The 25,248-nt window shown below is 39.0% G+C and overlaps 1 long non-coding RNA gene across 1 annotated transcript in view; it reads right to left on the minus strand.

The window, feature by feature from the left end:
* LOC140257102 (uncharacterized) overlaps positions 1–25,248 on the minus strand; it is a 141,323-nt gene that overhangs the window by 97,901 nt on the left and 18,174 nt on the right. Inside the window, exon 2 of the long non-coding RNA XR_011904956.1 lies at positions 3,296–3,401. This is a non-coding gene — a long non-coding RNA (uncharacterized lncRNA). The remainder of the gene's footprint in view (positions 1–3,295; positions 3,402–25,248) is intronic.

Here is a 25,248-nt window from a genome sequence, read left to right on the forward strand (position 1 = left end):
TGCCTATTATCAATACTTCTCTCCATTCAAAAGGAAAAAAGCCATAGCCTTCCATTTATGCACGGAAAGGGCATGATTCAAGAAGCTCAGGTTTCATTATCCCAAAACTACCTTAAAGTAACCTGAGAAATTTTGTACATGTTTCTACACAGGTGATGTAGTTCCCAAAATGCAGATGAAAGTGAAATGAATTCCACTGAACAACTGTGAGGAATCGCTGCACTGACTCGTGCCGTTCTTCTACATACATCAGAACCAAAACCACACCACGCCTGAAGGTGATGCCTGGGAGAGATCTCCTTTCCCACATCGTTCTCATCTCCTATCTCATCATTTTAGCCCTGAATCTTCAGAAAACTAAATAAGAGATCACATTTGAATTTAGAACTGTAAGGGCTTAAATGCCCTTCATTTATAAATTTTACTTTTCCAGGTTTTTGTTTTTAATTTTCATGTGACTCAGAAGAAATAAGGTAGCAACCAATGATTTGGCTTCGTGAAAAAGTAAATGGCACCCATGATACGTTTTTGTCATATCTGAAGTATTAACTTGTCACCTGGGTGCAATAGTGACATTTCCTTGGCACAAAGGGAAGTACCTTGCGCTTGAGCTCAGTGTCTGGTTATGCATTTTTCAGAGCCGTGCAACTAAGTCCGTACTGGTGTTTTTTTATGAAGCTTCTATGCACGAGACAGTTGCCATTTTGTGAGGAAAGAAAAATAATAATAATAAAAAAATAAATAAATCAATATAGCATGGAACAATATAGTGTGAGAATCGCACATTCTCTTCTTACTGAGGCTTTATATTTCTCCTCTTTTCTGCTTCTTTTGAAACTGCTCCTACTTGCACCATAATATCCTTCATGGCACAAAAAATTACATTCCTTTTCCCCAAAGTTCTGTTTAGTAGTAAACATCTCCAATAGTTCTTCAGTTCTGAAGAAAACACGGAGCCTAACTGACACATCTTGGTTAAAATATGTCACGATCAAAGATTAAGTCCTCATCATGAAATGGCAGTTCTTTGTAAGATGCTTAAGAGGATAAAACTTTTGTGCGACAGATGTCACAATAAAACAAAGTAAAACTGTAGGATCCAGGAAAATATAGAAGTCTTTTATTCTTCTCGTCAGAGATGATAAATAGGGGGAGGAAAGGGAAATAACTTATATGCATTTATCTTGACACATCAGTTTTGGTGCATACAACACTTTAAGCAGTCAAAATTGAAAAAAGAAATCTTATCAGGCCTGCATCAAATGGATTTGTCTCCGTTTAGTTGAGTTATATTACAAATTACAGTTGCATATTAATACATCTCTTGAGATTTACTTGTGCATCTGTGAGCCTCAAGAAGTGAAATATTTTACTCTCATCATCATTCAACTCAAGGCATAATAACACTGCTTTTGCTGCACTTCACCATGCCCAACTTTTACTGTCTAACCACTGCGCTGATGTCATTTTTCATAATAACAAGACTACTGAAATTAAAAGCAAGGCAAGAAAGCAGAAGAAACTGGGGAAGCATGGAAGGCAAAATACATGCCACACCGAAAGGAAGCCATCCAAGTAAATGCGCTTCATTTGAAAAAAAGTAGGCAATTCCCAAAGTCTTACAGCCCGACTTGTTTGCCAGATGTTCAGGAAGTGACATTAGACAAACCCAGGATAGGCAGCCTGCCCAGCTCCAGATATTCAGTTCTGCTATGTTGACATGCAAGCAAAACCTTCAAACACAAACTTAGCAAGTTCATTTCTAATGCACAAAACTGAAGTTACACAAATATTAGCTAAGTCCATATGTACCGGTTATAATACCCATATGCAAGCAATGAAAAATTACAATACTAATTTCCTTAAGTATATACTTTAAAACCTCTTTTAAACATACAGTAACAGTAATGAAAACATTTGATTTCAGTGTAATACATTGAAACTCTGGTGCCTGACATTTGAAAGACTGATTCCTTGCTCACCTGCCTCTCACTTTTCCAGAATTACATTTTATATCTAAGCTCCTACACAATGGAATTGCTGGCTTTCTCTCCCTTTTGCAGAAAGATATCAAGAGACAAAACATTTATTAAGCCTTCTCCTACACATCCCACATAAAAGCTACATTAAGCATAATCCAGAAATTCCTCATCATCAAGCCCTTAAGAAGATACTTCCTAGTCTGAATATCAGAAATAAATATGTTTTTGCCATTACAGCCATGATCCATGCAGGAACATGGAAGACGGGGAAATAAGTTACTTTATTCGCTCACACAAATCAGCCACGGTAGAAGAAAAGCCTCATAGAACCTCCTACCCCATGCCAGAAAAATAACACTTTAGTCTTCTTAAACAACACACTTACTCAATACAAATAAGCATTTTCCAGCAGTTGAAGAGCCCCCATTAGGCCCAGTTGTACTCTGAATGCCAAGAAATGCAGCTTTGGTCAACTTCCTACTTGCAGTGATTTACATGTATTTTGTTTCCTGATGCGCATTGTTCCTGGCGCTCACAAGAAGTGAGGCAAGGCAGATACCCAATAGCTCCTCTCTTCAAATATTCATTGTGATTAACTGAAGGATTAGATTTCTGGTTCTGTAATGGATTCATTTTTAAAACCTTTGAATGTTCAGACCCCATGCTTAGAGAGTGCTTTTACTTGCTAGGAAACAGATGTCAAAAGAGAACACTGACAACCCAAGGACTGGACTGGCTTTTTAAATATTAATGGAGCACTAACAGACACATTCCCCAGGCATGGCTGAACTGCATTTTTCATAGAATTCTATAGATCAGAAAACAAATATAACCAACACTATGTGCTCCTTTAATTTCAGCCTTGCGTAGAGCAGCCTTACAACTCCCAATGTTTACCCAGCTCCTGCAAAGCTGGGCTTAGTGGTCAATTAAAAGACTTGCCATTATTTCTCTTCTTCTGAGACTGCGTCTCATAAATAGGGCCAGAAGTCAGAGGAATTATTCCACCAGCACAGTAATATTTTGCTGTCTCATGTAGGGGCCTTCAGTGCATTCTTACCCCAACTACATGTACAAGGAGTAACACAGATCACCCATTGGCCCACGGCTTGAGAACTGTTTGGAATGGCTTTTATCAGTGCCAAAGCACAGCAGGGACCTCTTGCAGTATGTATGGCTGCAGAGCAAAGCGTTCTTAGATTTGCATCTCATTTGAAGAAACAGACAATTTCAACTAAGCAAAATTGTCTTCCATACAGTTATTGAAAGTAATAAAACACTTACTACGCAGTGTCGTGCTGTCAGAATCTTACCTTTCTTATCACCTGTCTTCCAAACTAGACAAAAAGCTCCTTTCCTCTCGTCAATGCAGGCTGCTTCACCTCCTCTCATGGCCCATGAAAAGCACACCCGTAGCTCCTAGAACATTTCAGACAGAACAACAGTTTAGAGGAATTAGAGTTTATGATGATTTCTGACATTCTGCATAAGGTAACAGATCTCCCCCAAACCTGTCACACAAATCAGAAGAGTTTCCCCGGAACCTGAGCTATTTAGATTTACCATCACAGGCAAAAAACACAATTCTGATTAGAAACATAACTGCCAATGTGCAAACCTAGTTTTGTCATTAGTGTGAAAGCAACAACTTCAAGACCTACTCAAAATCTTTTTCAACTCAACACAAACAAGCTTTAATAAACAGCAGACAGATATCTGAAATGGCATTTGCTTTCCTCACTGCAGAAGACTTTCAGAATAACTTCAGAGATGATCTCATTAACTTCATTATGGAATGGAGATACGAATAATATAGCGCAGTGGATAGTCAGGAAAAATATATTTTTCTGTATAGAACACACACAAACCTATTTATGATGTAAATAAATAAAACCCAGAAAATAATCTCGGTGAATTATATATATATACACACACTTTATGTAAAATGAAATGAAAAACATGAATCAACACTTAATAAGCCCAAGATATCTTTCCGAAGAACAGCTGATAAGCATTCTCCTCTCCTCCCCTCCCACAGCAGCACTGAGCTCCAAGTAAGTAAAATATTTTTGGACATTTGGTGGTTTGATCAAAATCTCCTGAAAGGTTCTTTTCTGTCTCCTCTGTTTCCTGTTCTTTACATTTCATCCAGTACAACAACATGGAAAAAAAAAGAAAAAGAAAAAAGAAAAAAGAAGGCTTCTGTTATTTCAGCTGGTAAGAATTTAACAGCCTCACTGGAAATGCTGTGAAAACTGACAAAAAGATGCTTAATGCCTGTGGCACGTTAAAGGAAGGAGTACTTTCTCAAAGACTCTATTGTTCCTAATAGTAAATAAACAAACAAAAATATTACTGGAGTCACATGGCAGTTAATGACCAAAATATACCTGAATAAACTAAAATTCTTCACAGCTTTCATTGTTTAATCCTTAGTCTAAAAATGCTAAGCATCATATTACATACAAAATATGACAAAATTGGGGCCCAATCCAGCAGAAATGTCTCTAGCCTCCTTGACTATGGAGACAGAGCATCTGACTGCAAACAGCTCCATCTTCTTCAGAGGAAAGGCTGTAGCTGCAGATGTCAAGCTGTGGGTCAATAGAGCAGCCATGAGCTGCAGAGCAGATCAGGTACCAGAAGGGTTAAGGGTCACCAAAACCCTGACTGCCTCTCACCCAATGCCAGATCACAAGTACAACGTGAAACTATATTACTGCTAACCTCCACAGCACACAGAAAACACAAAGGACTAATTTACGGACTTCAACTCTTACAAACTTCTAATTGAAAGCCACATCCTAAAATATTTCCTAGACATTTTTTGCACATGCTTTAGTTCAGTTCAATTTTGCCATTTAAAGTCACTCAAGATTTCAGTTACAGCCATTAAACGTATCACCAGTTTGTGTCCAGCTCTTCAATCTCAACACTACCACACTTTTTCTTTGGACCACACAGCTAGTTTGAGTTGCTGCAGCTGTTAGACGAAGGTCAGTTATAATTTAGTCTTATCTACAAGTAACAAAAACCAAGGAAAGCAAAACATAACATCATTTTCCAGAAGAGTATTATAGCCCAGCAACCTGTAGAGACAGGAGAAAATGCAATACAATCTCTGTCAGGTAACTTGGGATTTGAGAGGGAGTGCTGGCATAATTCTAATGATACTTTTATCTTCTTTTTCTTTTGTTTTTCTTTTTTTTCTCTTCTTCTGTTTTTTTGTGTTTTGTTTTTTAAAGGCATTTGATAAACATAGTAAAACTTTGTGATGTGATAGCAAAATAGAAGGGCAGCAGACCTCATTACTTCCCTCAAGCCCAAGTGCTCCAGTTCTCTCATTTGGAGTTTTCATCCATCATCTTTAAGTGGTCACCTTAGAAAACACCCAGAAAAATGCCTATCAAGAAAACAAAACCATACAGGAAAAAACCTACTGATTGGAAAAGGCTGTGTTTTGGAAATCCATTATAATCTCATCAATTGACAAAATCGTATTTCAAACTACCAGCGGCAGGAAGTCAAACCAAGGAAAAAGCTCCTTATAGCTAAATTAATCCATTTTAATTCTATTCTATGACTGAAACCAAGCGTAGCTAATGACCTGAAACCTCCAACAAATTTCACCCACTCTGGTTTAGTTACAAGGCTGGTCCCTGGCGGCAGGGAGGTGGCTTTGGCTACTGGGGCAGCACTGCTGGGCTCAGCCTTTGGGCTCTGTACAGCTTGGTGCAGGGTGTGCAGCCAGGAGCTGGAACAGCTGCGCTCAAGCTGACAACCAGCTGGCTCCTGTGGCCGTGACAGAGGAAAAGGAGGGAAAAAAAAAAAAAAAAAAAAAAAAAAAAAAAAAGGTGGCTTCTTACATTTATTTTGTCTGCCAAAATTGTCATCTTCTCAGCGTTTAAAGCAGACAGGTCTCCAAATACAACCAAATGCTGCATTACCTTCTAAAAATTGCCAAGTAGAGGAAAATGTCTTTCAGACTAAATAAAGTCAGTAATGACAAACACATGAAGCAAAACTTTGTCGGGTAATATAGTGATTAAATCTGAGCACTCTGCTTAGCTTTCCAGATAACTCTGGTGCCAGACACAGTGTGGTTGGCATCCTTACGGCTGTGGGCTTTGAAAATGATTTCCTCTGAAAAAAGGCTTCTTTCCTCCATCTATCCAGAAAGATAATTTCCTTTTTCCCTTTTGCTCCTATTGGAGGGCAGTTCCTGCCAGCATACTGCATGGCCATATACCTGCACAGTGTCACACGCTATGTTGCAAAAAGGAGAATTAGAACATGCTGATTTAAAGTAATGCTTGCTAACTGTGTAACAATATAACTTTGCAAGAAAGACTTTGAAATGGAAATTGTGTATTTCATAACACACGATTAACAGTACACTAAAAGAAAGCTGTCCAAATTATCAAACAATAGAACCATATTCTGCAACTGCAAAAATAAGCTTGAAGTTATTCTAAGCAAAACAGTGACATCTGAAAGTTGTTGGGGCTTTTTCTTATTATTTTTTTTAAATCACTGCCACTTGGCTATTAAAACTTGCACAGAAAATCTCCCAGGAGTTCTGAAGCTGAGCTCTCCTAACCTCTCTCTTTTTCTCTGTAGTCTGTACTAATATGACCCTAAAGTTCCAGCAGGAAACAACTCTAACAGCTTTTACCTGAGAAGAGTAATAATTGAACATAACTTGAACTTCCGAAGTTTCTGCCAAAGAGACTAGAAGTTTATCTTACAAAACACTCCGAACCTCACAGAGCACTTTCAAAAACACTTAAATACAAAAGGGATCTTTGCTCCTTAAAATAAGAGAGACCGGGAAACACAGTACAGCAAACTCCGTCTTTCAGTCCAGACATGTTCTGTGCTTAGGAATCCTGAGAAGCCCCAGAAAGATCACATGCATCCCAGCACAGAGAATAAGCACTGCGTGACTCTTCACAGGGATATGGTCTCTTTTTCTTGGCAGCAGCCAATGCTCGTGAGCAGGACAGAAGTGACCGAGGGACTGAAGACTCGCATTTGATAAGAATTCAAACCCTCAGAGGAAAGAATGGTAATCTAAAAAAAGGCACTGCATTAACAAAGGCTTCTAGAGAAATGTTACATTTCTGGAGACAAGAATAATTAAAAAGAAAAAAAAAAAAAAAAAAAAAAAGCATTGATTATTTCATTAATTATTTAGGTAAATGAACAGTTACTAAAAAGACACTCAAGCATCAATTAATTCTAAAAGTGTTTCTATTCTTTTAGCAGATTTATTTTTAGGCTACAGGACTGCTTCTTGTGTGAAGTAGAGACCATTTCTCAGTGCAAATAACACGAGATCAAGTGAGCAGTCCAATACTGCATTATGCAGCTGTGAAATACTAAGTTTGAATTTGGTGGCATAAACTCCATCCACTTTTCTGCATTCTTCAGTCTATTTTCTGTATCTTTCCCTCTGTGTTTTGGCGTACAGTTATACCTATATATGGTTTTATGATTTTTGTTATCAGTATTCCACATCATAACATCATGTAAATCACTGGAAGTTAAGGAGTTAATGCTCCACTTCATGCACCACCAATTTTCTGGATACCTGGCTCTCTGAAGAAAAGAACTACGTACCCAGAGGACTTCATGTTCAGAGGGGAAAATAAAGCTGGAACATCATGGGACTCTCTCTGTCACTGCCTGGCAGTGTGTTGGTATGCTCCCCAGCCGTTTTGTCTTCAATTCAGAGTAAGGTCTTCAGTTTTGGATACTCATTCTCATTTTATTTATTAGCCTCAATTCCAATTATATACTGCATTATATTGTGTTATCCGGCATTCCAATATCATATTTAGTAAATTAACTTTTCTCCTCAGATCGTTGCTGCTGTTTTCTTTTTAGGCCCAGCTCACACCTCTGTACCCTTCCCATTTTCCAGGCTGCTGGACCTGTGGGCCTGCAACTCCCCTGTCATGGACACAGATTGATCTGGAGATAACTTGGTGACTAGAAATATATATGTATTTATTACCAATGACTGAACAGAAACTGTATGCAAGTAATTGACACAGCCTGGGCTGGAAAATACTGACCTGCACTTCACAGGTCTGTCCATATAGACCTTACTCATTAGCGATGAGGCCAAACAAAAAAAACAACCAACAAAACAACAGTCCTAGTCTATCAAGGGGCAGTAGTTCATTAGTTTAGAAAGAATGTAACAAGAATCCCCTTGAGCTGCTTCACAGAAAAGTTAAGTGGTGTCAAATGAGTTTCTGCATGAACCAAATCAAACCGCAGGACATGGCGTGAGGGCTGTGGCCGCCATGACAGAAATACAGAGTACTGCTTGGTAAGCGACACTGCAGCAACCACCCTATCTGATGCTATTTATAACGTACGTAAGCTTGGAAAAACACCCAAATTATCAAGACCAAATGTTCTGCTTGCACAAATCTATGCAACTTCTTGAATGTCCGTGAAGATATCTATGTAACCCATTTTGATTCCTTAGTATGGTAGCCTAAAAGAAAGATTTCTAAGGCTGTGGGTGACTTGTATTTCTGTTTCTAAGAGCAAACAACATACAGCCCCTTGGCTGTAAAAATGAGCAATATATCATACATTCATGTGAAATACTTCTCCATGAAAGGGGCTTTTTGTTTTGTGATGATTAAATGATTCATGGCCACAGAACTGTGATGTGGATCACAGGGAACAGTGACTTGGGACATGTTTTAAATCAGCAAGAAAGTTGTTCACACTTTTAATGCAATAGTGTAAATCAGGGCTTTTTAATCAAAAGCTCTATTCTAAGCTAGCATGCATCAGAGCGACCTCTGAGACCAGCCAGGCCCTTACATTTAAATGCAGAACTGTATAATTCAGCCTAATAACATTAGGGTTACAGTCATATATGGAGATTTGCATACTATAAAGTAACACGAACAACTACAACTTTCAGCAGAAATTACGTGCAGTTTCTTCTACCCCTGTGATAATTCCACATGTCAGCAATATCTCATACAACAAATGGACAGTGTTTTAAAAGATAGTGTTTCTCTTAGACACTTAATTAATGACGTACTCTACATAGCAAGTGGTTCCAGCCTGTTATTGATCTGCACTCAGACTTAATCCTAAGCTTCTCCACTTGCTGAGAAGGAACACAGAAACATACTATTCAGTGCACCAGCCAGGCTGGTTCTGCAACACCACCTCTAACTTGTTCAGTTTCCCAAGCTGGGATTATGATGATTTCACAGGCTGAAGGGCAAACAGCACATGGGCCCACATCCCCCAGCACCACAGGGGCAACAGGAGGAATGCTTAGGGCAGGCTCACACCTTGTCAAGAAAGCAAGAAAAAGGCAAAGCTTGTGGTTTTACTCAGTGCCCATCTGCACATGGATCTTTAACAGGAAATGTTTCAGAGTACAGGATAAGGTGAAATGTGTAAAAAGCACTTCTCTATCAGCAGCCTTGCGTTCTGTTGTAGGAGGTTTATCTGGTCTGTAGATTAGCTGGCAGGACTGCAGAACTACCTGCCACATTTCTGTGTGTCATCAGGAAGGAAGCAGAGCCTACAGTGATGGCATGTTTCTGTCCCAGCTCCAGGACCCAGCCTTATGACCAAAACACAGCATACCCTGCAGCAGCCCTAGCTGATAGCAGTGAACAGCAGCAGTGCCACACATGGCACTATGGGAGCACCAGTGCCTGCTCCCAGTATGAGAAGCAGCCACAGAACAATTATCTGAGTCTCCGATTACATTAATAACCTACTAGTTGGCTTTGCTCTAAGGAACATAACTCCTCTATATTGCCTGTAGTTTGGAAAGCTCTTTGTATCTGGCAGAAGCGAGCATGAAAGTCAGGCACCCAGCTTTCAGCTGAGCTCAGGCTGCTGGGTTTGAGTTGTAGGTGGCCAAACTCTTCTCTTTATACTCTTCTGGCCAGCTTTGCAAAGGTCGCTCTATTAAGGAAGGATTGGCTGAACCGCAGGCGGCAAAATGCTTTTCTTGCAGTACTTTTTCACGTCCTCCTATCGAGATGTTTCCGAGCTAGGAAATATTACAAAACAAAGAACGAGTCCTGCTGTTGATTAAATAGCTGTGATTTAACTAGTAGGAAGTTTGCACATCTGTTTCTTTGTCTCTGTTTCTGCTGCTTGTACTATTGCAGAGATTATGCGCTGTGTGAGTCACATTAAAACTTCTAATATTAACAGCCTGATTTCCCACATTTGCTGTTTTCATCAGAAGCATGAATTACAAAAAGATTTCTCCTTCCCCCTCACTTCTGAAAGCAATTAAAAACAAACTATTTAACAAAACACTAACTGCCAAAAAGTGTTCAAATTAGATCTTTTATTTTCCTGGCTTCCTTGCATTTGACTTGGAACAGAACCAACTGGCTTTTGGATCTCTCCTTAGCACCCACTTACAGCTAACATTTTGAAGTATCAAAAACAGCAAAACAAGAAAATGTATGTTTTATGTTCTGCTTAAACAAGCGAGAAGAATTTCCAGAGATGTACTCCTCCAGCAGGTATCGTTTGGGTTTATTTCAAACATCACGTTACCAGTCTCCAAAAGATAAATGTTGGCTTGCTAATATAATTTTATCCTCATTATTCAAAATAAACATTGATGCAAAGCAGAGGCGGCAAAGGAAAGAGAATGGAAGGAAAGGGGGAAAAAATAATCACTCGCTCTCTATTTCTTAATAGTCTGGATAAGATGGATTTGTATGTTCTGGCTTTCAGTAGCAGAAATAGAATTGCTATATAAATGTCAGTTTGAGCAGAAATACCCGACAACTCCAGCCCCAGCCCCCACCACCAGTTCTGATTATTGCCAGAGCGCCTTCTTCCAAACCCATGCTCAGAATGGTTTCATTGTAAACGGAAAGGGCCTCACTTTTCCAATGGAAACATTGTTATCTTGCAACAGCTGTTTATAGTTAACTACAGCCCTACTTAAAGGCTTTAAAGTCTGCTTCTTGTTTAGTCTTGTACGTATGGGAAAGGTTTTGGGTAGGTTTAACCCGCAATGATCCGTCAGGACAGCATTAGGCAGTCAGATGGAGCGCTGGGGAAGGCACCGCATCGAGGTGGCAATGCCTTAGCCAAACCCCAGGAATAAAACCCCTCCTTTCCATTTGCCTCACTCAGCAGTTCAAATTAACGAGAGGTTAAAATTTCTAGAGCTAACTCAGCAGAAGCCTCTCCAAAAGCATTTGTACAACCCTAAAAAATATGCAGCACAAAGCATTTCGATACCAAAGCATGGAAACTAGAGGAAGAAAAGAGAAATAAGTTATTTTCTTTTTCCTTCCCCCCCAATAAAACAAAGGCTGTCTTCTCACATTTTGGTTCCCCTTGATTTTAAGCTATTCCTTGCAGACTAATAGCAGTGGTTATTTAGGATGCTTTAAAACAATAATAATAGCGGAGAAAGATTTTTTTTTTTTGCCAGCAATACTTCTCTCCTGTTTTTCCTTACAAATCTCAGCAGAGAATGATATCACTCATAGCACTCCACACCATTTGGCTGGATTGTAAGAACACACAGAAGGAGGTGGCAAAGGCTTACAGTAATTAAAATGTGCTGCCACTAATGGGACACAACAAAGGGAGCCGGGAAAGAAGAAATGCTTACGTGCACAAGGCTGTGCCTGCAAAGCAGCTCTGGTTTAACAGGCGGTAGGAATGCTTCCCACACCTAATTGCCACCAACAAGCTGTCTGCTTTGCAGCGGGGTTGAATACAGTTAAGTCACAGGATTTTTCCATGACCCTAATTCAAGGTTAGAAGACCCACTGTTCTCTGTGGTATTTCACACAGTGCAAGTCGCTCAGTAAATACTCAGCATGTCTAACTTCAGCCCCTGGCAGCTTTTGGCAACTTTCAGGAAGACACATGACACTTGATGACTCTGCTTGCAGCCTAACCCCTACAATTACATACAGATGGGAAGGAACAAGAGGTTTAGCGTGATTTAGTTGTTTCTGTGCCACCTCTTTCCATATTCATAAGTTACACTTTTCAGACGATGTATTTTTATCAAGACCTTGTGCAGCACATTCCTTTCGCTGTAATAATTTAAAAATTATTTTGAGCATGCAGTTACTTTTGTTAAGCTTGCAGGCTCTTCTTATGACAAATAAGGAAAACTCTGATTAAGTCTAGCAGTTGTGGTTTTTTCCCCTCCTAATTCTTTAATTACAGTATTCAACCGATTTATAACATTCTTAAGTACTTCCTCCCTCCTCCCCACTACAGCTGTCAGGCAAAGCGGTACAGATCATTTTGATTAGATTAGGCCAAGCTACTAGGTTGTACTCACTTCTTTCACCCAGCCCTCTAGAAGAGAGTTGCACTACAATTAGCAAGGTTCACTTGCTGATCCTGTAGCCCTTTTTAGGTTCCAAACGATCTGGGGCTATCCTGAATCTCTTCTCCCAGAGGATTATTTAATGGGTTGGTGAATAGCTCTGAACATACAGAAGCCTTCTCTTTGTTGTTCGAAAGTTTTCTTTTGGCAGCCTGGGACATGCCAAGAATAAAATTCTTGGGTTATAAGATTTTTAGCACCGGCTAAGCTGCGAGCAGACTGGCTGCACGTACCCGTCGCGCCGCAGTGGTGAGAACACGAGAATGTAAGGCTCCATATAGGAGACTGCCGACTGACGTGAACTGTAGCATCCCAGCCATCTGCTCAACAAGTATGTTATATTTTGTGTTGCCAAAATAATCTTAAGTGGGATACGTATGCCTCTAGATGTCTGATGCAAGAGGGTACCAAGCTCTTTCACTTTCTGGCACTTTTACTTGTATCTGGGCACACTTTGAGCTCAAACTCCACATTTTAAGAAGAGATTTTTCAGTATCAACCCGCAAAACAATGGAAATTCACTAGCAACAAAAATTCATGTGCACATTAGAGTGCAACTCTGGGCAGAACAAGAAATTCATCTTTCTACTGGGAGCTGAATTAATTTACAAGAAGTAGCATCAGGCATTCAGCGTGGGTTATCATTGATGCAAAACTCAGAGAAACATGTTAGTTAACACAGGCAAGCACCTTCTGCCTTCACAAAGGAGCGGTTTTACTTTATACCTCATCAATAAAAACGTGGGAGTAGCAGCACTTCTGTTTAAAGAAAGCAAGCAGCAGTCTCCTCAATCAAAAACACTGCTCTGACCACAGAAAGACTCTTGAGGGCAGTTACAAAGTTACAAGCTATAAGCCAATGAACAGATCTTCCTTTCCTACGCTCCTTCCCCTTCTTGGGTTGTCCTGTTTCAGGAGTCAATATCTGTTCTCCTCTTTTCTTTATTTGGTATCAACTGAAATTATTCTACATAAAGGAATGAAGGACTTTCTTCACTACTTGTACAAAACTGAAGACAGTTACTTCAGAGTCAAGAATCAATACCAACTAGCACTTACATAACTGAGTTAAGAGAACAGCACAGGCAACCAAAGATTATGCAAGAATCTGGACTTGTAAAGCTGAGAATAAGAAGCGTGGCAAACTTTTCTGTAAAATGACTGAATTAAATTAGAGAGAGATGAACTTTCTCCAAGTACAATAAGAAAGACCTGAAGAATTAGCCTTCAGCATGACGAAGAACCAAACTGCATCACATCTGCAGAGAGCTCACAACCGAGTAATTCCCAGAAATATATTTCCAGAAGAGAATACGAAGGCTGCAACACAGAGGTTTTCCTTTGGTTTTACTGAAGTAGTCAGGTGCCATGGTGCCCAGCTGGCAGGTTCAGCTACCAATTTATTTTCATGGGTATCAGACACCAAGAACACAGACAGTTAATTAATTGCAGGCCTCAATGTCCTGTGAAGTCGATGGAAGGTCATCTGCTGACTTTGCTGCAGTTCTGTAGCTGATTCAATTCCAGTGCTCTGGGTGAATAATGTCTATGGGGCAGGGTTTTTAGTTTATAAATACTTTTTTTTTTTTATAACTAGATAATTTTATAACAGATACTTAGGGAAAAATGGATGTAAGAATTTATATTCCATTTCAAAAACAACATTCATTTTTAGAAAGCATTTTACACTGTGATTGATAGAACTAGATACCAACTTTCACACTGTGTTTATGCCAGATGAATATGCTGTTTTACTTCACATACACAAATCGGGGCAACCTAAGCTCTTCAAAGTTTATAAAACGTTTATACTTCACAGAAAAAAAGGTGTTGTATTTAGAAGTATCCAACAGCAATCCCCACAGCCAGCAAGCTACATGCTAGCATCCAGAGAACCCTTCTTACCATCCCGCAACGCATGGTTTATGGGCAACTTGCAATCAAAATTAAAAGTGTTCCTGAGTTTGTGTCAGAATGAATTTCACTACAGAGCCAAAAAACAGAAGCAGAGACTCAGTTATTAATTGGGTAAGAAACACTTAACTAGAAGAAAAATGAACATGCACCTTAAGTAACTCCAAATAAATAAGTGATTAAGTTTATGTGATGAGAGACCACATTTTTTCCAGTTACATCAGTGAAAATCCAAGACAGGTATACTAATATAGAGTTAAACTAGACTTACACTAATGTATCTGTAAGAAGAGAAGTAGCCCAAAGTGTCTGCTGATTAACTGCCTCACTACTCACTTGCACATCCTTTTTGCTTTTTCTTAACTACAGAGTGATGTGGCTAGAAAAAACGTACACTGCATCATTCCCTACCACACACAATGAGCTTCAAGAGTCTGAAACACCCTTAATTCACAAATAAAAGATTTTTTGCAGCATTTAAAGCAGGTAGCATTTGGAACCAGAAACACAAATTCTGTCAATCAGAAATAATACAATAATTAGATTAAGATTTACATATTGATAGGACTTACAGTAACATCATAAGATGCAACCACAATCTTCCCTTCGTTCTGTACAAGGAATTAGGTCCTTTACTCTTCAATCTCTGAAGACAAAATTCACACTAAACTTCCAAGAAAAAAAGCCAACAGAACTATAAGATGAAGTGCAAATGTGGCTGCAGTGCCCAACTGCTGAGGGTGTTCCAAAGTAGCATTAGGCACAGAGACAGAGGGAGGGCATGAGGTAGGTCAGTGCAGGACACAGTGACTGGTGCTGTGCCTCCTGCCCAAAGCTGGGGATTTGGCAGCCTGCTGAGACAGCTGTCATCCTCCTCTTTATGGACTACAGCAGCAAACCTATTCACTACACTATGATTCTGTATTGGACATGAAGCTCCAGCTCACTGGGTTTCAGCCAGTATTGCCCCAAATGTTCAGGAACAGAAGATTTCGATCAGCATTTACAGACTCCAAATCACCCCCTCATGTTAGTCCTGTTTCTTTGTGTTAGAGGTGAGCCACGATGTTACAGGGGCCTTGGAACCTACTTCTGCACTGAAGCCTTGTGGCTGTATTCATTGTACATAAGGAGTATGCTAAAGGTACAAGCAAAGACAGGGCTGCTGCTCCCACATCAATATCTGGATCATCCTTTCACTCCTGTATTCAAGGCAATGACTCTGCAATTCAACAAGCATCCAAACACATCACTCATAATTTGTCTCCTCCTTCTGTGCTGCTGTGAACAAACCACGTATCCTGCTATAAACACTGAGAAAGATTATCACAGAGTTTAAAAATTCCTAAAGCTTCACTTCATGTAATACTTCTGCACAAGAATTTTAGAGAGCTGCAACTGATTTTTCAGCAAGATTATCTCTATTGAATTGATGATCTGAAAATATATGGATTGTACCATTTACAATACCAAGAGATAGAAGTTGTTTAGCAATGAAAGTATTTCGAATAGAAACAACAACCGTACATCGTAAAAATGTGACAGTCACCTCTCTTGAAGATGAAAGCACCACGTGTGCTAACAGCAGTAAGCCTCAATCCTGTTTCAGTTCACGTGTATTCCCTTCCCCATAAAACACTGACATTTATCAGCAGCTGAATTTAAACCACCCTTGTTATTAGAAAGCCATAATGTCTCAGGAAGGCTCCCCTTTGCTGCTCTGTGCTTCCACCCACCCACTTCCCAGCTCTGGCATCCATAGCACCACTGCACCTCCTCATCATCCCCATACCAGCCTGGTGCAAGTATACCTGCCTGAGGCAAGCTGCTTCCTGGTTACTGAATAGAAAGACTTTTTTCCCCTTTGCTAACCCCGTCTAATAACAGAATTAATTTAAATTACTATGCAAAATGTAATCAGCTTTGTAATTGGTCACTTAGAGAAATATGATTTTGCTTTCAGGATCTCTTTCCACTATGCTAATTCCAAACTAAGGTCTATAAACGCCATTAGACCACAGCTTCTATTTCTGCAATGCTGTGCAGTCAGGCATTAAAGGAAGTGTCAGTTAATAGTGTGAATGGCGTGAAGTTACAAAACTAAAAATGCACTTTTAATAATATTATAATCAAAATGCTGGTCAGGCCTTTGGACTATAAGGAGTCATTAAAGCAACATCAAGCTGTTCACCAAAGCTTTACTTTTTTCTTATCTCTGCTCCTGGTGGGTGATTCGATTTCCTTTTTTATTTTTAAGTTAACCTGAATTTTCTTCTGAAGTTTGCACCTGACCACAGAAATTGAACTGAGTCGTACCCCAAACCTCTAAAAAAAGAACATTCAAGCTACAAATAAATAAATAAATGGAAAATAAAAAGGCCAAGTCACATCTCTTTACAAGAAGAATTATCCAGTTTTAAATTCTGACAAACACAGCCATTTCTTCTTAAAATAAGAGATTTGCTCAAGCTTTCATTCTTTATCCCAGTCTGACAGTGACACAAGAATTGTTTGCCTCCTATCCAGGGCTCCTTTTGGGATTAGAAACCTGGATCAGCAAAGACCACATCAGAATTGCAGTTGTTCAGTTATGTTTATGGCAACCAATGCAAAACTAAAGCTGGGAAACACCTTCAATCAACGACGTCCACCGATATTTCTAAAAACTATAAGGCACACCAACATAAGAAATGTGTCTCCACAGTGAACCAGTGGCTGCTTTCATCATTTCACACAGGTTTGTGGAGTCCTAAAAACAGTGAAAATAGTCTAATGAATTGTAATGTATTCTTCTGGGATTTATCCATTAATAAGTGGTAAAACATCAATTAATATTTTCAAGGCCAATTGTATGTGCCGGCCCTTTGCTCCACTCTACAGGCCTGCGGCAATCTGAAGACAAGAAGAATTTCCCAAGTTAGGAAGAGGGATGGAACACATTAATAATAAGGTCAAGATTGGAAAGATTAGAATAGGAACAAAATATTTCACAGAGAGCTTGCAAAAATTAGGGAAAAGAAAAAAAAATACCAACATAAAGACAACTACCATTATTTACTGAAGAGAACAATGAATCACTGAGATAAGGCTATACAACTCTGATAGGTTACGTTCAATGGTGGACTATAAAGAGGTGTGCAACGATTTAAATGTCATACATAGTATCAAGAAAGTAAGTCTGCAGAATCTCAAGAATTTCTCTTGGATTCAGAAATGCATTTAAATGAGTGGCATCAGCTGTATCCTGATGTGACATGAGGTGAGAAATGGAAAAAGAAGTGAGAAAGCAAGTCAGTATCATTTTTAGCTCGACTGCAACATCTTCTAAACTAAATATATACAAGGAGGGGAGAAAGCCCTTGGGTAAGTTCAGATTTCAAAGTATTCTTACTACATCTTATGAAGGAGCCCACCTACCAGAAGAGAGACCTACCCCATAAGTCTGAACACCACATACCGAGTCTCCCCAGAGCTGCCCAGCATGGAGGTCCTCAGAGCTTGCCCTCCCTTTCAGCTGCATGACTCGCCAACAAAACAAAGCACTTAGCACTCTCTCTTTGAGTTTAGTGAGCTGAACACTTGGAAAACTGTTTTTAAGGTTATATCCTTATGACTAACATGGCCCACACAATACAACCTACAAGCAATCATTCTGACCAAGACCAGCATTCTGAGTGCAGGGCATCAGAATGGGAGAAATACTGTATGCCACCGTCACCTGCTATTCTCCAACTATCCAGTGCTGATCTTATTTTTGCTTGAAGAGAACATTAAGCCATAATTCCAGGCCGAACAAGGTGAGCGTAATGAGCATTACAGACCCACCCCAGCAGCAGAGCAGCTCCAGAAGCCCCTGGTCTTATCTGGCACTTGCTTTCTCCTCTTGGCAAGAATCAGTCATCTGATTTTTATGGAGCACACGAATATACCAGTCTTCTAAAAAATCCAAAGTACACGTGTGTGCACCTTCTGTCCTGGATTCTGCATCTTCTCAGGGGGCTTTCTGTATTGCACCTGAAGAGGCTGGCGCTTCTGGGCAGGTCATTAAACCTACTTACTTTTTCCCAGGTTATAATGATTTCTAATGAAGACCCATCCAGGAATGAATCTGCTAAACATCTAATCAATGTGATCTCGTATAATAAAATCCCAGAAGACATGCATACTATTCACATGCTATCTAGACTCTTAAAAACAGATTTTGCTCAGGCTCCCTTCATAACAGCTGATGTGCTCATTTGATAAGCACTTCCTTGTAAACAACACTGAAAACCAGTTATAAGCACATTAGTAAAGACATTTCTCTCTGATACTCTGCAAATTCTTTTCTTCCTTTAGGCCACCCCATGAATTTACACAGCTGTCCACAGCAAAGGCAAAGCAGCAGAACAAACAGCAGAGATTTGATGTGATTTTTTGTTTTTAATAGAAAATAAAAAAAATCACTATAGCTTAAAAAAAAACGTAATTAAAAATTGAAAATATAAAGCTATAAATAAAAATGTAAAGAAGTAAAAGGGAAACCTTAGGTTTTAAACACCAATTCAAGCCGAAGAGTATTCATATTTAAGTATGCAATATTTTCTTGTCACTACAATTCTTGACATACATATACAGTTTTTGCAGGTTATTTATTTTAGATGAATTTGCTGCCTATAGATATGTTCTGACAGGTTTCTGATGATAGCCTTTCAGTTTAATACAGTCAATAACAGCCTATTGTACCAATATATCTTTTATTCTTCTCTATTCATTCTCCTACAAATAACAGTTGTTGATTTTGTTTACATAGAAACTTTTTGTCCCAGAATCTCTGGAAGCTCTCAACTAATTAGCATTTATGTAACCCTGTCTTGTCTCTGTAAATGATTTACGGATGTGCTCTGACTGTTCCTTTGTACCTGACGCATTCCCTTCTACCCGACCACATTTAACGCATTTAAATAAAGACATGAAATTATATCATAAGGAATGTGACTCAGATATCAGCCTTGTCACACACTGTAACACTGACATTTTTGCTCCATTCCACACTGGTTAATTAATTTTTATTTCTTTTTTCCTAATGAATGCAGTTTTGAAACTAATGAAGAGAATATATGCATTTATCATGCAGCGTGAAAGCAATTATCATCAGATCTAATAAACAGTTATCAACAAAGGGACAATTGATAGTTTACAGGTAACACTGCCTTCAAATGAATGCCTGTTTTAGCCTCACATTTAAAAGTGTCCTCACTTTAAAAAAAATAATATAATCAGCCTTTTGAATTCAGACAAAAAAAAGGTCACCGCGGTCTAGCAGGTCTAAAACCACACACAGGTTGTTGTCAGCTCCCTACAATAGAACTGGCTGAGGAGAAATCAGACTCTCCAGACCAGAAAACTGTCTGGTTTCAACTCTCATTTACTCTGTTTTTGTACTCCCATTACCCAAATTACATTTGCTCCAGACTGCTCGAGATACCTATTTTTATTTATTTTTTTATTTTTATTTTTTATTTTTTACACCTAATGCCTATGTTTGCAAAATCCAACTGAAAACCTGGTAGCATCCATTGATTATTAAATGCAGTTTTTCCAGTAAGACTTCTACAGTACAAACCATTATTGCGCTGCCTACAATAGGTCATCTAGTCAATAGGATCAGTTTAAAGCCAGAACCATCCTATTGTTAGGTGCCCCTGTAAAAAGTCCCTCTCCAGACTTCCATGCCAAGGCTGTTGTGCAGAACAGTGTAAAATGCTTTGCACAAGTCCATGTAAATGGCACCAGTTCAAGTTCAAAAGACACGCACATCCCAAACATCCACCACTTGGCTGCCACCAGCTCACATTCAACTCTTGCTGTTTTACAGCACAGATCATTTCAGTAAAAACAGTCATGATTATACACTTTTTTAAACACCCCCTGCACTTACCAAGGTACCTTCCCTCTGCTTGAAACAAGTAACCCCTGGACTACAATGAAAGTTAACGTTCATCACCAGTAAAGTCAGTGACTTACATTGTGGTAACAACAAGCTCTGCACACAGAGTAGGAAACATCCAGATGTAACAACAGGCAACTGGTAGCACCACTCGTTAATAAATCATACATCTTGTTGCCTGCACTGCAACTGGAAATAATGTATTCTGAAGTTATACCTGCAGCCTCAAATAAATATTTATGAAGGAAAGTTAAGAAAATAATACATCATCAGTTTTAAAGTGCTTTTATACCAATTACTTATGCCATTAACCTCTGGTAATTTATAACAAGCTGTCATATCATTAACACAAGAAGTCAATAATTGCTGTCACTATACTTTCAACCCTATGTTCACATTGTTCTCCTACTTCAGGAAGATACACGATTAATGAAGCTTCTGCTCAGGCAGTAATACTTATATGCACTTTATCTTTCTGCAAATACTAAGTTCGTTTGATCACAGCACACGTTAAGTTTTCTTTATTTTGCATCCTCTGCAGGAAGAACAAGAATGTCTATACAAGGGAAGTTATTTCATTTTGTAGTGTAATGGGAAAGGATAATAAGAATCAAGCGCTTGCCAAGATCCTTTTAAATTAGCATTTTCTTCATATATCTGTTTTCTGTCAAAACAAACCTTCTTTCAAAAACAAAGCCAGCTCTCTTCACTGTAGAAATAACCTTCACAATGCAAATCAATTCACTTTCCCAACCTTGCAAACAAATGCTTCCAGAAGCAACAAATATAGAGAGAATCTTATTGCCAGCTTTCCTGCTCCTTGCAGCGAGCTGGAGGCTTCGTCTCCTAGAACTCTAAATAGCTGGAACAAAACCATCAGAAACAATGCAGCCAGCCAATGTTGAGAGCCTTTGAAAGCCAAGGTGGATTCAGCTTTCCAGCTCAAACCATTCAAGTTACTTTAAAATGAACAGAAAAATTATAAGAGTCAAAGCTTTGTGTTGTTTCACACTGCCAGCAAGAAAGGGAAAGAGACTGGGAGAATTTACAAATAACAGAGTGCTAAATAAATACCGAGCTTTCCTTGCTATAGCACTCTCACTAAGCTGAATTTATAGCAGTCAGAGACAGTTGAGCTGAGAGACAGCTTTGTTTCTCATAAAGATGTCATTACTTTTGTCTTTTTTTGGGGGGAAGAGGTATATTCCATGCTGTTATTAAATTCAACAGACTCAATGCTCCAATGGAATAAAGCAGAAATTTTGAATTAAAATTCTTATCTATCATTGTTAATTAATAACCTTGCCATAAAACAACTGATGTCAAGGCTCTAGGCGCTGACAGAACAAGTACTTAATAGATGAATTTACATATTAGAGTAAATTCAGAGTGCATCATCGTGCTTAGTTGCAAAGGATTAGATGCAGAAAAAAGAACTAAATCCATCAGTGGTACAAACTGCACCAACAACTGGAAGAACAAATCACACAAATACATGCTCATTCATTCTGTTAAATATTTGATCACCTTCTATGCAACAAGGTCAGTTCAAAACCAAGAGTACTCATTGTACTAATACTATTCCTTCTGTACTAGGTTGTGCAATATTCAGAAATACTCGACACACACACACCTGTTAGATTAAATGCCCATATGGTCTAACACTGCAGATACCCATAGTGAACAAGTTGTGTTTTGGAGCCTAAAGGAGACTTTAACAACACAGGCGCTGATTAAACTAAGATCTACGGAGGAAAGGAGCATCACCTACATCTCTGTTTTGCACCTGTTGCTTCTTCAGATACTTTCTTTCACATTTTCTTTCAAACTCAGAAGAAATATTAATCTTAACTGGCATAACATTAAAAAAATAAACACAGAACTAGTGGTTCAACAGCCCTAAGAGCCCTAATCTTAGGCTTATATTTAGAGAGGAAGTGTGTACACACACATCACAGAGAATCTGTTCCTAAAGCATGAATTATAGTGGCTTGAAATTGAAGATTTCTGGCACAAGCTTTATAAACAAACTACATTTACATTCAAAAAGTGCATTATTCAAAATATTCAGAATTCCTGTATTCAAAATACCTGTGACATTTCTGCAGATATATTAATGAAATACTCCAGGGACTATGCTTTATGTTACATTCATCTCTGCAGAGCAAATCCTACATGAACACAATACGAATACTTTTTTCGCACAGAAGAGATGTAAAAAAAGCAATGCTTATTAAATGCAGAGAGTGTTTTGTTCATTTGCTTTTAAAACTGTCTTCTGAACATCTGTATTTATTTCAGCAGCATTTTATATCCCACCGTGAGTAGTCTGTATGTTATTGTTTATTCAAAAGGTAAAGCTTAACAACTTTTATCATTGTTTTAGTGCCTCTGACTAGCCCTAACAGAAGCCTGCCCTGGGGTGCTAGAGATGGCACAGGGAGGATAGAAAAATGGCACTGATTCACTGCAAGGCTTAAATTCAACCTCAAACTTCTGTCAAAACCAAGCTGTGCTCCTGGACAAGAAGCAAAGCGTGCTTACAGGTCAAAAACCATTCAGCCTGATTCATCTCGCTAAGTGCTGTAGTAAAATGTTCCCCCCTGCTGAGCTAAGATACAAGAGGCAGAGCAGCAAGCAGAAAGAGAAGCCCCGGTTGGCCTGCCTACACTAGTGCAGTTGGAGGATTTCAAACAGCTCCTATTCCCAAACAGAAATTGCAGCTTAATCTCATGTTTGAGGCACACGCTTCCATATATGATTGCAGAGGAGTAGTTACTGCTGGCCCTACTGATGTGAGATTCAAACAAACCAAAGCTGAGTGCTGGAGGACGCACAGCACCACATGCTGCTCATGCAGTGCTCTGATCAAGGAATCGCACCGTGTTTGCTCCCTGTTCACTAAGCAGAGCACAGCAGGCCACCGCCTCCTGCTACCAGCCAGCCCAGCCCCCTTAAAAGGCTCCCCTATATAAACACAAGTAGACATGGGTCATCTGCCAGCCTAAAACATACTCCCCAGCCCAAACGTTGCCTTGCATTTTCACATAGAATTGCATGTGGGAATTTGTTCATAGAGCCATTCTCATCGTATTTTCTGATTACCCCTGGACAAGGCAGAACCTGTAACATGCTTCCTGCATAACTTCCCCTTCCTGGGGAGGGGGCACTACCTGCACTAACGGTACCAGCACAGAGCAGACTGCATGGTGCCTTTCATTTCAAAGTACATGCAGATAAGTTTGAGGCAATCCATTCATGTTCAATTTTTAATATTAAAAACAACATCTCTAAACTTCTTTCCACTGTCTACAAGAAGAATAGCACATGAAATTTTCAGTAGGCATGGAAGAAACATTAAGTATCACAAACTGTTCCCCCCCTCCAGCCAGCTCCATGGGAATCCAAACAGTGTTTCATAATGCAGCCCTGAGTCAGAGCTCCATAGGATGCTGAGTTGATGCCTCCCTTGAGATTGGAAATGAAAGAGAGGGAGGAGCTTTTAAAGTTTTAATTACGTTCTAGTATGAAAGAAGTCGTTTACATACAGATGCTTAAACATTAGAAAAAGTCTAATTCTCTAAACTTTGAAAATGACACAAAATATCCAGATTTCATGTGTTAAAAGAAAAAAATCCCAGATATGACTTAGTACAGTCATTCATAAACAAGCACAACGGAAAAACACGTACTCACTGGAGCACCTTCCATCCCTTCAGTTTCTGCCAGACACTCAGGTTAAGCGCGTCCACCTACACACAGTGCTTTACCACGCATGCACTGCCACAGGACTTTTGCTTTGCTTTTTAGGTTTACAAAGCAGAACAGCATTTACGTTTGTACTTGTCAATTATTACTATCTGATTCAAAATAGCCCTCAGGCTCAAGATGCCAGTTTTTCTCCCCTAACCATCTACTGCAGTCTCATGCTGTTAAACCCACTTCAGAAGACACTATACTTGTGGACAGCTGTATATATATAAATACACATATATATGTGTGTGTGTATGTGTGTACATAACTACAATAACTGTGCCTCTGCAAAAGGAAGAAGTAGCCATGGCCATGTAGAGGTAAAATAATCATGTCAGAAGTTTGATAAAGAGGAGTACCTATTTCTGTACACAGGGCACGGCTATAATGAAAGCCCACATTTCCTGTGCAGAATGATAGCTTCCTTTAATACAGCCCAGCTCCAGCTTTTAATAGGAAACTGTAATAGTTGTTAACCTCTAGGTCATCTGACATATATAGAATCCATAAACTGCTTTCTAAAATAATAAAATCATGCCTGAACAGGATGCGTATTAAACATATGCAACACTATGATATAAAATAACTGCTATTTAACAAGGCTCACTTTATTTCACCCTACTATTAATTACTTAATAACTGTAAATATTAATATTTTACTTTAGGGTACCAAAACACAAAACGTATCAGACACTGAGAGAGGCATTTCCTCATTTCCTGCTACCTCTATCAGGTAAGAATCTACTTGTTGAATGAAAACAATTTATTTATTTATTTATTTTTAAGCCATTTCCCATTTAGATATCATATGCAGGAAGCTTGTGAAAAGTCACAGGACGTGAATTATCTTGAGAAGAGGCTGTCATCTTACATTTATGGAAAAGGAATAAATCTGAAGCTTAAATAGGACTAGAATAATAACTTCCTTTATATTCTTTCAGCATAACCTTAACAGCAAACACAAATCATCCCAGTGATATTAAAAATACACCAACTAAAACAAAGAAGTGTGTGGTGTATTTATTTTATAGTTGAGGCTTGCACTGTTCCTTGAAAACGTGATTACCTAAGTTCAACAAGTGAGCAGAAAGTCAGTTAAACAAATACAGCTGTCCCTCCAAGTAACACCCAGCTAGACTCAACTACTACAGATGCAATTCCTCCAAGGAGCAACATGACCACGATGGAGCAACGCACCAGATTCACAGCACATTCACATCAAGTACAGCTCCAGAACAATTCAGAACTTGGAATCTGTTAAAGATACCAATTTCTATATTAAAAAA

This window comes from Excalfactoria chinensis, chromosome 11 (assembly GCF_039878825.1).
Source record: "Excalfactoria chinensis isolate bCotChi1 chromosome 11, bCotChi1.hap2, whole genome shotgun sequence".
Lineage (NCBI taxonomy): Eukaryota > Metazoa > Chordata > Aves > Galliformes > Phasianidae > Excalfactoria > Excalfactoria chinensis.